At 29.0% G+C, this 12573-nt stretch overlaps 1 protein-coding gene across 1 annotated transcript in view; it reads left to right on the top strand.

The window, feature by feature from the left end:
* Positions 1-12573, top strand: part of LOC142326964 (uncharacterized) — a 54640-nt gene that overhangs the window by 20094 nt on the left and 21973 nt on the right. The gene's annotated exons all lie outside the window — the stretch shown is intronic.

Below are 12573 nucleotides of genomic sequence, written 5' to 3'. Positions count from 1 at the left end.
TTTAATAACAAAAGCACTTTAAACAAACATATTAATATTCATACAAAAGAGAAAAATTATATTTGTAACTTTTGTCAGAAGTCTTTTTATCAAAGTTGTAACTTAAAATCGCATTTAAATATTCATACTAAGCAGAAAAATGATGTTTGTAACTTTTGTCAGAAGTGTTTTTATCAAAGTTCTAATTTAAAATCACATTTAAATATTCATACTAAAGAGAAAAATTATATTTGTAACTTTTGTCAAAAGTCATTTAATCGTAAATACCTTTTAAAGGCACATGTTAATATTCATACTAAGGAAAAAAAGTATATTTGTAACTTTTGTCAGAAGTCTTTTTATCAAAGTTCTAATTTAAAATCACATTTAAATATTCATACAAAAGAGAAAAATTAATTTATAACTTCTGTTAGAAGATGTTAAATCGTTTTCCTAATTTAAAGTTGCATATTAATTTACATCCCAAAAGGAAAAATTATGTATGTAAATTTTGCCAAAAGTCTTTTAATTGCAGTTGTGATTTTAAAAACATATTAATTTCCACATAAAGAAAAAAAATTAATATTTGTAACATTTATCAAAAATCTTTTAATCGAATTTATATTTTGGAAAGACATCTTACAATATCCTTATTAGAGGTTTGTTTTGACCTTTTAAGAAAATTAAGGAAATAATTAATAGCATTCTTTCATATGTGTATAATTTAAAACTAGTATGAAAAAATTTTTCTAATGTAGCATTACATTTTTCTCATTTTTGTATGTTTCAACTTAAGGTGGGGAATTTTTATCTTGTATGCCTCAAACGCAGATTTGTATATTACTGTTTTTTATAATATATGATGAGTATGTTTATGAACATTTTAAACTCAGAACCATGGCAATCAGAAAATTTGGTGTAAAAAAGTTGTATAAAGTTCTCAAGTGAGACTTGTATAAATCACAAGTTACATGTGTCTTTCTTGAACATTTTTTTTCTCAAATAATGCTGATCTTGAATAATGCTGATTTTATATTAAGTTTAACTTCACATCGTGTGTCTTACATGTTAGTAATGTTTTCAAATATTAAAACCAAACAAGCTGTGCCTGTTATCAGTATTGACCTCAAAATCTTTAATAGCTTTTAATTTCTTATCAACATACGTGTAAAAAAATTAGTGCTACTTTCAAGTATCAATTTCTTTAAAAATGTCTATTGTTATCTGCTGGTTGTAAATTATTTTCCTCTTTTTATATGCTTTTATTTAACTTGCTTTAGTTATAATCAAATCTTGCAACTGCTGTGTCTTTTGATCTGTCGTATGAAAATCAATGAAATTTGGTACAAGTGTGTAACTTTGATGACAATACAGCACTACAGTGTCGGAATTTGATATGACCCACCCCCATGCTCCCATGCTCTACCCCTATGCTATATTCATGCATTTAGTTGAAAATTTTCATTTCTCATGAACTATCGTATGAAAATGATTGAAATTTGGTACACGTATGTAACTTCTATGTGTAAAAATAAATATTTTTCCTTTTTTTTTAGTTTTAACAATCAATAATATTCAGATATAAATATTATTAAGAATATTTTTTTGGATGTAAAACGTTTATTGTTCATTAAGACTAAAAAGTAAAAAATACAAAAAACCAAAAAAAAATTACAGAAATATATTTAATTACATATAAAAAAATATTTTTTAAAAAAGCTTTTATTTAACTAATATTAATATTAAAATTAATAAAAAAAAGGAAACAAATTAGAAAAACCCTCTAAATAAGAATTAAATCAAATTGAAAATTTTAAACAAAAAAATATAATATATTAACAAATATAAAAATGCACTGAAAAGTAAAAAATAAATTATATAAATATCTAATAAATAAATGTAATAATTATTAAATTTTAAAATTAAAAGTAATGAAAATATTTAGTTAAATAAAAGCGTGGTGCAGTTTTTATAACAATGTTTTCGAATAAGTATTTATAGACATTTGCTGTATTTTAAAATATATTTTTTGTTTAATGAGGTTGTTTAGTATATGCATATACTTTATTTATCTGTAATAAAAATAACTCAAGTTTTAATTCTTTGACGGTTCAAATTTGCACCGAGATGACCTTTAAGGATTAATAAGATTAAAAATAAAAATTAAATTTAGAAATCTTGCACAAAGTTATTACATTTTGACGGTAATCTGAAAAATTATTAATTATTATCGTTATAATTGTAATTATGAATTCATTAAATAAACATTCATAATCAATTAAAATGAAACTTTTAGCGGAAAGAATGCGTTCAATTCGGGTTAGATTACAAGCAGAATTCAAAGATGAACTTTAACTAGAGAACACGTACAAAGAAAGCAAGTGGGTCCATTTTCCCTGATTGTTACTTGTAGCTAGTCAGTCTCAACTGGAGAAGTTCCAGCAGACCTTTCCGTCTCCTCGCGTCGTTATTGAAAATGAAAATGAAAATGAAGGTTGACATAAAAATAAATGTGTTTTTTAAAATAAATTATAAAAACTGTGCCACGCTTTTATTTAACTAAATATTTTCGTTACTTTTAATTTTATTATTATTAACTTATTTATTGGTCATTTATTAGATATTTATATAATTTTTTTTTTACTTTTCAGTGCATTTTTGTATTTGTTAATATATTATATTTTTTTTGTTTAAAATTCTCAATTTGATTTAATTCTTATTTTTTACTTTTTAGAGGGTTTTTTCTAATTTGTTTCCTGTTTTTTATTAATGTTAATATTAATATTAGTTAAATAAAAGCTTTTTAATTTTTTTTTTCCTTTTGCAGCAACAAGCGTAATTAAAAATATTTCACAACTTTGAAAATTAACAAAACTAACATTTTGAAATGTATGTCTAATCATTTAAATAATCATATTACTCTCTCAACTTCTGTTCACAATTTTATTTTTTCACAATAGAAAAAGATTTTGGTTTTGGTAAGGGTGGAAGCTGCAAATCTTAACAATAAGAGGGCAGAGACTTGACATGGCAGGTCTCTCCACCGCGCTCAGAAATTCTATTTGCATCTCTACTAGTTTTAGTTGTTGCAACTTCTCAAATATTATGAATTTGTATGTAGAAATTTACAGACATATTTTTGAAAGTATATACTCAGACAATGTAAAAAAATTTTTTTTTTGCCCGACAAGTTTAAAACCTCCCAAAAAAATTTAAAATCTTAAAAATAAAAAAAATCCTCTGTTGCCACCGGCAGTATTCTGATACATTTCTTTAATAAATTTTTTGTTATATATTTTAAGCGATTTTTATTTAAGATTTTTTTTTACTGATGAATTAATTCATTTAAATCTGTGATAATTAATTTTTAATGATTTTGATTTATTTTTAATATTCGTCAAACATTTGTATTTTTTTTAGGAAATAGATAATCCTTTTTTCTGTAGTTACTTTAATGTTTCTATTTGAATTTTTGTTACTTCAAAATTGTCTGCAATTATTGCCTGATCTTCCATAAAGGCAAAACAATCTCTTCCTAGGTTGTCCTTTTTGTAACCTAATTTTTTTCTACCACTTTAGTTTCATTGTTTTCTTCCATTCTTTGATGTCTATCTAGAACACAGTTAAAAGGGATCTGAATCAACAGTCTCATTAACGTATTTTATCATGCTTAAATTATTTATTGGTAATTTAAATTCTTTTTCTGATAATTGAAAATAAATTAAATAAATTGCCTTTAGAAAAGGCAATGTAAATTATTTGTTCGGTTAAGAAGGTTATAATTTATACAGCTTATTAATTTTACACATACTATTTGTTCCGCACAAGATCTTCCCTTTCTAGACCACCCTGATGTATTCTGCAAATTGTTTATTGATGTGCTCTTCTATTCTCAACAACTTTTGTAAGATTTTACTGTAAGAAGAGAAATTCCTCTGTAATTAGTAAACTTCCATTTTGTCTCTTTTTTTGTGTAGAGAAGGAATTAGGGCAGACTTCCATTCTTGTGGGATTTTTCTGTCGTCATATAGTTTCCCTAAGATATCATACATTAATTAAGTAATTAGAACGAAGATATCGTGATATTATCGGAAAATGGCCTGCCCAGAAGAAAACTAAAACTGCCAAAGACTTGTCGAATTTTGCAGAAACCATAATATGATCTCAAAATCCATCTATTTTATGAGAAAACCAAACAAATTGAAGACTTGGAAACACCCAGATGGGAAAAAAGGGGAATTGCAACTCGATCATGTTTGCATGGACCGGAATTATCACAAGGAGATTTATAATGTAAAAGTCTTGAGAGGAACAGATACTGGATACCATTAATAAAATAAAATTCACCCCGCATAAAAAGAAAAAATCCCAACCTAAAAACAAAAGAGCTTATGATCCACATAAATTAATAAACAATGCCATCTTTGAAGAAACAACAAAAAAAATCAAATTAACTAATAATTTAAAAGAACTGACATCCCAACTGAAAGAAATAGCTGAAGAACTAGCCCCTATAAACCCAAGAAAAAAACACCAATGGTGGAATGAAGAATGTGACAAAGCATTCAAAGACCGACACCGGGCTTGGATCAACCACCAAACCCAGAAAACTAAAGAATCTAACCATGAATTCACCAAACAAAGGAAAATAACTCAGAAAATTATAAGAGGAACCAAACGACAAGCCCAAAAAAACTTGATTCAGCAAATAGAAGAAAGTTCCAAGAAAACTAACTCCTGAGACTATTATAAGATTTTTGGTCAGGCTCTTCAAAGATATGAACCACCCACCCTTATGCTGAGAGGAAAAAAGGAAATATGGCCCACACCAATAAAGAAAATGCTGAAATTTTGGCAGAAACCTTCAATGGACTCCTCAACTGTGACGACTCCCCCAGAGCTTTTTGAGATTGACACTGAAACTCCAGTTAAAACTTCACCAGTAAATATCAACCCGCCAACAATTCAAGAAGTTCTCGCAGCCTTAAATGAAATAAAAAACTACAAAGCAAGCGGAGAAGACCAGCTTTTCGCGGAACTCTGGAAACACTCATCAGTTTATTCAGTCAAAACTTCCCTACATCTATGCCTTGTGAAAATATGGAACGAAGAAAAACTTCCAGAACACTGGACCACAGCCCTCATTCATCCATTACATAAAAAAGGGGATAAAACTAATCCGGAAAACTACAGAGGCATACCTCTCCTGGATTGCACATACAAAATCTTGTCGAGAGTTATATACAACCGATGCAAAGACCAACTTGAACTGGAACTTGGGGAATACCAAGGGGGATTTAGGCCATGGAGAGGTTGCCCGGAGCAAATAATATCCCTAAAACTTATGATGGACTTATATAAAAGACGGAAAAAAAACTAATAATCACCTTCGTCGACTTTAAAAGGGCCTATGATTGTATACACCGACCATCCATGCTGAATATTCTGAGAAACCTGGGCCTTCACCCTAAACTCGTAAACATGATAAAATTAACTTTAACCAATACCCAGTCCAGAGTGAAATTCAGAGGTGAACTCTCTCAACCCTTCTACATAAAATTGGATTGAGGCAAGGAGACGGCCTCTCACCACTCCTTTTTAACTGCGCCCTCGAACTTGTCATGAGAAAATGGTATGAAATAAATCCCAAAAATATAAAAATGGGTACTAAGAAAAACTCCATCACACTAAATTGCCTAGGATTTGCAGATGACCTCGCTCTTTTAGCAAATAATATTCAAGAAGCCAAAACATAAATCATGAGCCTTCAAAACCTAGCACAAAAGATAGGGCTTCATATCTCTTTCGAAAAAACTGAACTAATGGCCATAGATCCAATGGTAATAGAGCACGTTACGGTAAACAATCAGAAAATTAAAATAGTAAAACAATTTAAATATCTAGGGGAAATAATAACTTATAATTTAAATGAAAAAGTGACATGGCAAAACAGGACAAATAAAATGATTAAATCCCAAAAATTAACTCTGTCAACATATAACAAAAAATGCCTTTCTGCTAAAACAAATTATAAAACTGTAGTACAGCCAGAAGTCACCTACGGAAGCGAGACCCTTTTCAAAATCACTCAGAAAAACCGAATTGAAAAAATTCTAAAAATAGAGAGGAGAATTGTCAGAACGTGTATCGATAAAAAACACCAAAAAGAAGGCGCCAATGGTGGGTTGTGCCAAATGCAAATGAGGTGGTATATCGAGAAATAGAGCCTGTTACTGATACTATGAGGAAAAAAAGAATCTCTTTCTTTGTTCATCACATAAGGACACCGGAAACAAGACTGTCAAGAAATATCACTGAAAAGCTCTGGTTCCAAAAGCTAGAAGTAGGATGGATCAAAGAAATTAGAGAAGATATGAAAGAAATGGGAATTTCCCTGACTGACCTACAGAATAAAACTGGAAAAATTACAAAGCTAAAAGACAAAAGCATTAGATTTAAACAAAAGACAGACAAACGACAAAATACAACGAAGAGGTTGTTTACGGATGAAGAAAAGAAAGCAAGATCTGAACGGATTAAGAAATACTGGGCAGCTCGGAAGAGTAAAATAACACGCTTTTCTCAGAAAAGATCCAACTAAAATTGACTTAAGTGGTCCCATGTTGGCCGTAAAAGCATAATAATAATTAATTATCATAATTTTAAAAATTGCACAGTTACTGAGTCCTTGCACAATACTTTATTATGTTTTAGATATCTGATTATATATTCTTTATTTCTTGTTTATTCGGGGATTTGTGTTTTCTAGTTTAGTTACTGGTTGCAGACAATGCAGCTTTTCTCTCCGTTTTTTGCAGTTTGAATAATTTTTGTATATTTTACTATCACAAGTTTATATGACTTAATTAAAAATATTTTTTCTTATATTTCATCTGTACTAATTTCTTAGAAAATAATTTTCTTTGTGAAATAGACTATTGTATTGTAATAAAAAGCTCAGTTTATATTAATTTCAGTTTTAGAAATATGTTTATAATATATAAATTGTGATCTTTATGTGATCACAGAAAACAGGATGCTTCTTTATTTTAAACATACATCATTCCTTTTCATAAAAACAAATAAATTGTATTTTAATGTGATTGAATGGAAGTTTATTATTTATTTCAGACTAGTTGTGATGATTAAAACTAAATTAAAGTTATCCACTTTGTCCAACCTAGATGGTGTGAGTGATACTAATGAGTGTTTATATGCATCTTTGGGGTTTAAAATCTTAGGTTGGTTTTGAATTGGTTGTTAGCACATTAAATAAATTGTTTTTACTTTCCGCTTTCTCTATTTATACAGAGGTACACATGAGTTATGTACAGAAATACAGTCGTATCCTGTTTACTATATTTTTCTGTATTATAACAATCAATTAAATAACAGTGAGATATTAGGAGCTATAATCTGTTATTAGGAGTTTTTAAATTCTTCTTAGCAGAAGAATTTATATCTCATATGTATAGACAGATAAAACTGAGTAGTACATAGAAATGCATTTGGTTACTATTTATTTCATAAAAGAATTATGATGGATTAATTATTTGCTGTAAATGATTAGTGTTCAGTATTTTCACCAATTACACTTAGCTAGCTGAAGGTTTGCCCCGTCTTTGTTGACCAAACTGTTCGCTGACTTAGGCAAGATGAATGAGTAGGGTTTATTGTACTATTTAACCTGTTGACATCATCCGATTACTAATAACATGACACATTTGTATATAAAATGCAAATACAACAGTCTAGTACAATGCAGTGACTAGTACACTAGGCAAAGGAGTTGTGAGTAGAAAACTTTCAGCTCTTGTATTGTATTAAAATACCAATAAGATATTTGAATTTTGTAACCTGTCCAACTTATACATGAAAATAATAAATAAAAAAGGGGATTAGATTTCTGATATTTTTTGTAAAATAGTTTGCGTAATTCATAATTTTTTTCAGCAAAAGTCGCTGCTGTTAATAGGTCTTTCTCATATGATTACATATAGGTACATGTGAATAGTACACAGAAATACATTCGGTTGCTAATTAGTTCATTTTACAATAGAATAATGAGGTGCTTGAAAACGATCAATGTCCAATAAACTATTATAACTGAAATATGAATGATTTATTTTTCCTACATCAATTTTGCTATTTTCCAAATCCTCTCTCAACTTTTTATTTTTAAAAATAGTCCACTAGTGTTTTCATTATTCTATATTTGTACTAATAATATGACAATAGAACATTTTATCTTCTTTCTTGAGTGTTTTCCGTTCAATTTTATTGTATTTTTTCTGTCTTCAGTCATTTGACTGGTTTGATACACCTCTCCAACATTCCCTGTTTAGTGCCAGTCGTTTCATTTCAATATACCCCCTACATCCTACATCCCTAGCAATTTGTATTACTTATTCCAAACATTGCCTGCCTGCACAATTTTTTCCCATCTACCTGTCCCTTTAATATCAAGCGACTATTCCAGGATGCCTTAATGTGTGGCCTATAAGATTGTTGTCTTCTTTTAATTATATTTTTCCAAATGCTTCTTCATCAACTGCCGCAACACCTCTTCATTTGTCACTTTATCCATCCATCTGATTTTTAACATTCTCCTAAACCACTACACTACTAAAGCTTTTTAATCTTTTATTGTCAGGTACTCTGATCGTCCAAGTATAATTTCCATATAAAGCTACACTCCAATCATATGCTTTAAAAAATCTTTTCCTGACATTTAAATTAATTTTTGATGTAAGCAAATTATATTTCTGACTGAAAGTTCATTTCCCCTATTCTATTCAGCATTTTATATCGCTGTTACTTTGTCCATCTTTAGTAATTGTACTTCCTAAACAACAAAATTCTACCTCCATAGTATTTTCTCTTCCTATTTTTATATTCAGTGGTTCATCTACATTATTTATATTGCATGTCATTACTTTTGTTTTTTTCTTGTTTATTTTCATACAGTAGTTCTTGCGTAAAACCTTCATCTATGTTATTCATTGTTTCTTTTAAATCTTATTTTTACGCTTTGCTAGAAATACTATTTCATCAGCAAATTATAGTATCTTTATATTTTCACCTTGCACTGTTTTTCTAAATCTGAATTGTTCTTTAACATCATTAACTGCTAGATCTAAGTAAAGATTAAAAAGTTATGGGGATAGGGAACATTTTTATTGGATTCCCTTTTTAATTACAGCTTCCTTCTTATGTTGGATTATTACTGTTGCAGTTTGGTTGCTGTAAATGTTAGCAATTGTTCTTCTATCTTTATTCTTAACCCTAAATTTTTTTAAATCCTGAACATTTTATTCCAGTCTATGTTGTCAAATGCCTTTTCTAAGTCTGTAAATGCCATGTATGTTGGTTTGTTTTTCTTTAATCTTCCTTCTATTATTAATCTGAGCACTGAAATTGCTTCCTTCTTCTCTTTACCTTTCCTGAAAGCAAATGGTCTTCTAACATTTCTTCCAATTTCCTCTCAATTCTTCTCTACAGAATTCTAATTAAGATTTTTTATATATGAGTAGTTAAGCTAATTGTTTTGTATTCTTCACATTTGTCTGCTCCTGCTTTCTGTGGTATCATGACAATAACACTCTTTCTGAAGTCTGATGGAATTTCCCCTTTTTCATAAATATTAAACATCAGTTTGTAGTTTCTGCAGGTATCTCATCTATCCCAGGAGCCTTTCTGCTGTTCACACCTTTTAATGTACTATTAAATTCAGATCTCACTACTATATAACACTAAATTAATTTCCTCCGTACAACTCTTCAGTATATTCTACCTACCTTATCGACCGTTTCTTCTGTACTATAAATCAGTGTACCATCTTTATTTAACACATTAAAATTTAATTTATGTACCACAAAATTCTCCTTAACTTTCCTATATTCTCTGTCTATCTTACCAATGATCATTTCTCTTTCCACTTCTTAAGACTTCTCTTTAATCTGTCATTATGTTTGTACAAAATGAATGAATTAAAGACAACAATTTATTAAATTCACACACAGCAAGTTTTTTAACAAGTAACTTGATATTAACTACATCAAATGCGCAACGGAAATCAGTATAAATTGCATCAATATAATTACCATCATTTAGTGCATCAACAGTATCTTCCATATATACATACAAGTTTGTTTGTGTAGATTTACTTTCCAAAAAAACCATGTTGTTCTTGATTGTGAAAAACCTCAACAGGATATATGTAACAAATTTTTGAAACGCTAGAAAAAAAGAGTATTTAAATCATGATTGAAGAACTTAGTTAAAAGCTGTACAAAAAAGGCAGAGCATTTCTTCACTAAAAGAGGATGAATATATTCTGGGCTTGTCAAAGCCTTATCATTATGTCAAATGGCCTCTTCAACATCATTCTCAGTTAAAATAATATCTAACTGCAGCGATCATTACAATTAAATGTAATTTCAGTTAAGGAAAAATCATTTTTAGTATAGACACTTCCAAATTTTTAGTTTTAGAAAACGTCTTACAATGTCAGCGCCCTTATTGGCATACTCTTTTCAAAAAGCATACAAGATTCATAAGATCTACTGTTGTTATTTTCATTAGCAAATTTTTAAAAAATCTTGTAACATTTTTTCCTCAACTGTAACATTTTAATTTAATAATAAATCTTTATGACTAAAAGAGTTTTGCTTACACTTTGTTCTTAAGTAATTCTTAATAATATGTAGATCTATGTTGTGTTTGAAGAATATGGAACTTGTTTTTAGTAATTGCGACAATAATTTTAGTAGAGAACTGCTTCAAAAACTACATATTTTTTTAAGTAGTTTTGGTGTATGACCTTTAACAATATTATAGTGGTCGCTATGAAAGATGGCACTTGTGTTTAAACTGTTGTATTTTAGTTACAAAAAATGAAGGTATTGGAAACAGCAATTGTTTTTTTGCTAACAGGATTTGGGCAATTTTAGTTACAGTCATTCATTTTAAAATTAGGGGTGTGTAAAGCGGAAAACAAAAAATTTTTTGCATTTTTTTTCTACTTTTGGAGGTATATTAAACAATTGTTTCTCAATAATTATAATTAAGATTTAGCCCAAAACTAGTATTATTGAAGCATGCAGAGTGTTTTTTGTGAGACAGCCTATCTTTAGTTTCAGTGAATATTTTATGGGGAAAAACACATCATTGTAATCGTTGAAACAATTTGAATAAGTATTTAATATTAAGCTTTTAATTGAGGTTGAAAAGGTATGAAAAGATCATTCAAAAAATACAGTTGCAACTAGAAGTTGATCGTGTATCCTGTTTGTTGCTATAATGACCAGCGGCGACATGCAGGTATGGTTTAATATTGTCTTTCACACAGTTTTATCACATTACTTTATACCTTGTTAATATTATAAATTATAATTTTTGTAAATATTATTTTCTTTTATTTTTACAACTATTTGCAATATTTCTATCAAAGACTCATCTCTGTAAAAAGAATAACAGATTACATAAAGGCATTAAAATCATATCGATAAACATTGTACAATTTATTATAACGCTGAAGTTTAAAAAATCGTGTTAAAGCAGTTTCAAGCAACCACTTTCTCTTAAGCCACTCTTGGGTTTCAGCTTTCCTCCAGCTGTTAATAGTAACTTTATTTACCATAAAAGGGTGATAAGCTGCATTATCCATTATGATTACGCTCCTTCTTGTAAGCAATTCAAAAAGTCATTTGTAAACCAATTTTTAAAACTGTCCCTGTTCATTTCTGAGTGATAATCTGAAGAACCGGCTTTCAATTTACTGCGGAAAACACATTTACTTTCTGTAATGAACCCTGTTTTAGCTGAACCTGCATGACATACTATCTATTTACTGCCTTTCTGGTGAGTATTTTAATTTTAATATCTCATTTTTCTTTGAATCTTGCTGAAAGATTTTTATTAACATACTTCTCATCTATGTGAAATATACGTCAATCATCACATGACGCTTTTAATTTGTGAAATCTGTTTTTAATTCAATTTTTTTTAATGCAATATCATGTTTTTCCATCTACAAATATTGATAATCTTCAATTTTTTTATAACAAAAACCAATTTTTTTCAGTATGTGACAGTTGTAGATGATAGATTTACATGTAGTTTTTCCTGTATTTCCTCTTTGAACTTCGTAATGATAGGGATTTCATTCTGAACGATAGGGGTAGTACTGAGGTAATGGTTCAACAACGTCTACTGAACTGTTCTTAGCTGCCTACTCAAAGGTCAAAATAGTGATGATGATTGCAAACCTCCTGAAAGGAGATGCCACTTGAAGAAGAAGAAGAGTAAGCTCTACAGAAACCAATCTTACATTTGCCACACCAGATTTACAACTTTTTTTCTGCCTTATAGATATAGTCATAGAAATAATAAAAGCCAGTTTTCTCCAATTCAATATTAGTATTCAAAAACATCTATTGAAAGTTCTGTAAAACCAAATATAATTAATCTATTTAGAAAAATGTAACTATTTCTTATTTTGTTTTCTACAACTGAAACTGTTGTCCGTAATGGAACCAAAGCAGAAAGCTAGCCAGATTAGTGTAGTAGTTATTAGGTTACAGAGTAACTAGA

Source organism: Lycorma delicatula, chromosome 6 (genome assembly GCF_047948215.1).
Source record: "Lycorma delicatula isolate Av1 chromosome 6, ASM4794821v1, whole genome shotgun sequence".
NCBI classification, from domain to species: Eukaryota; Metazoa; Arthropoda; class Insecta; order Hemiptera; family Fulgoridae; genus Lycorma; species Lycorma delicatula.
Note: the sequence above shows the minus strand (reverse complement) of the source record. Positions and strands in the feature narration are given on the sequence as shown.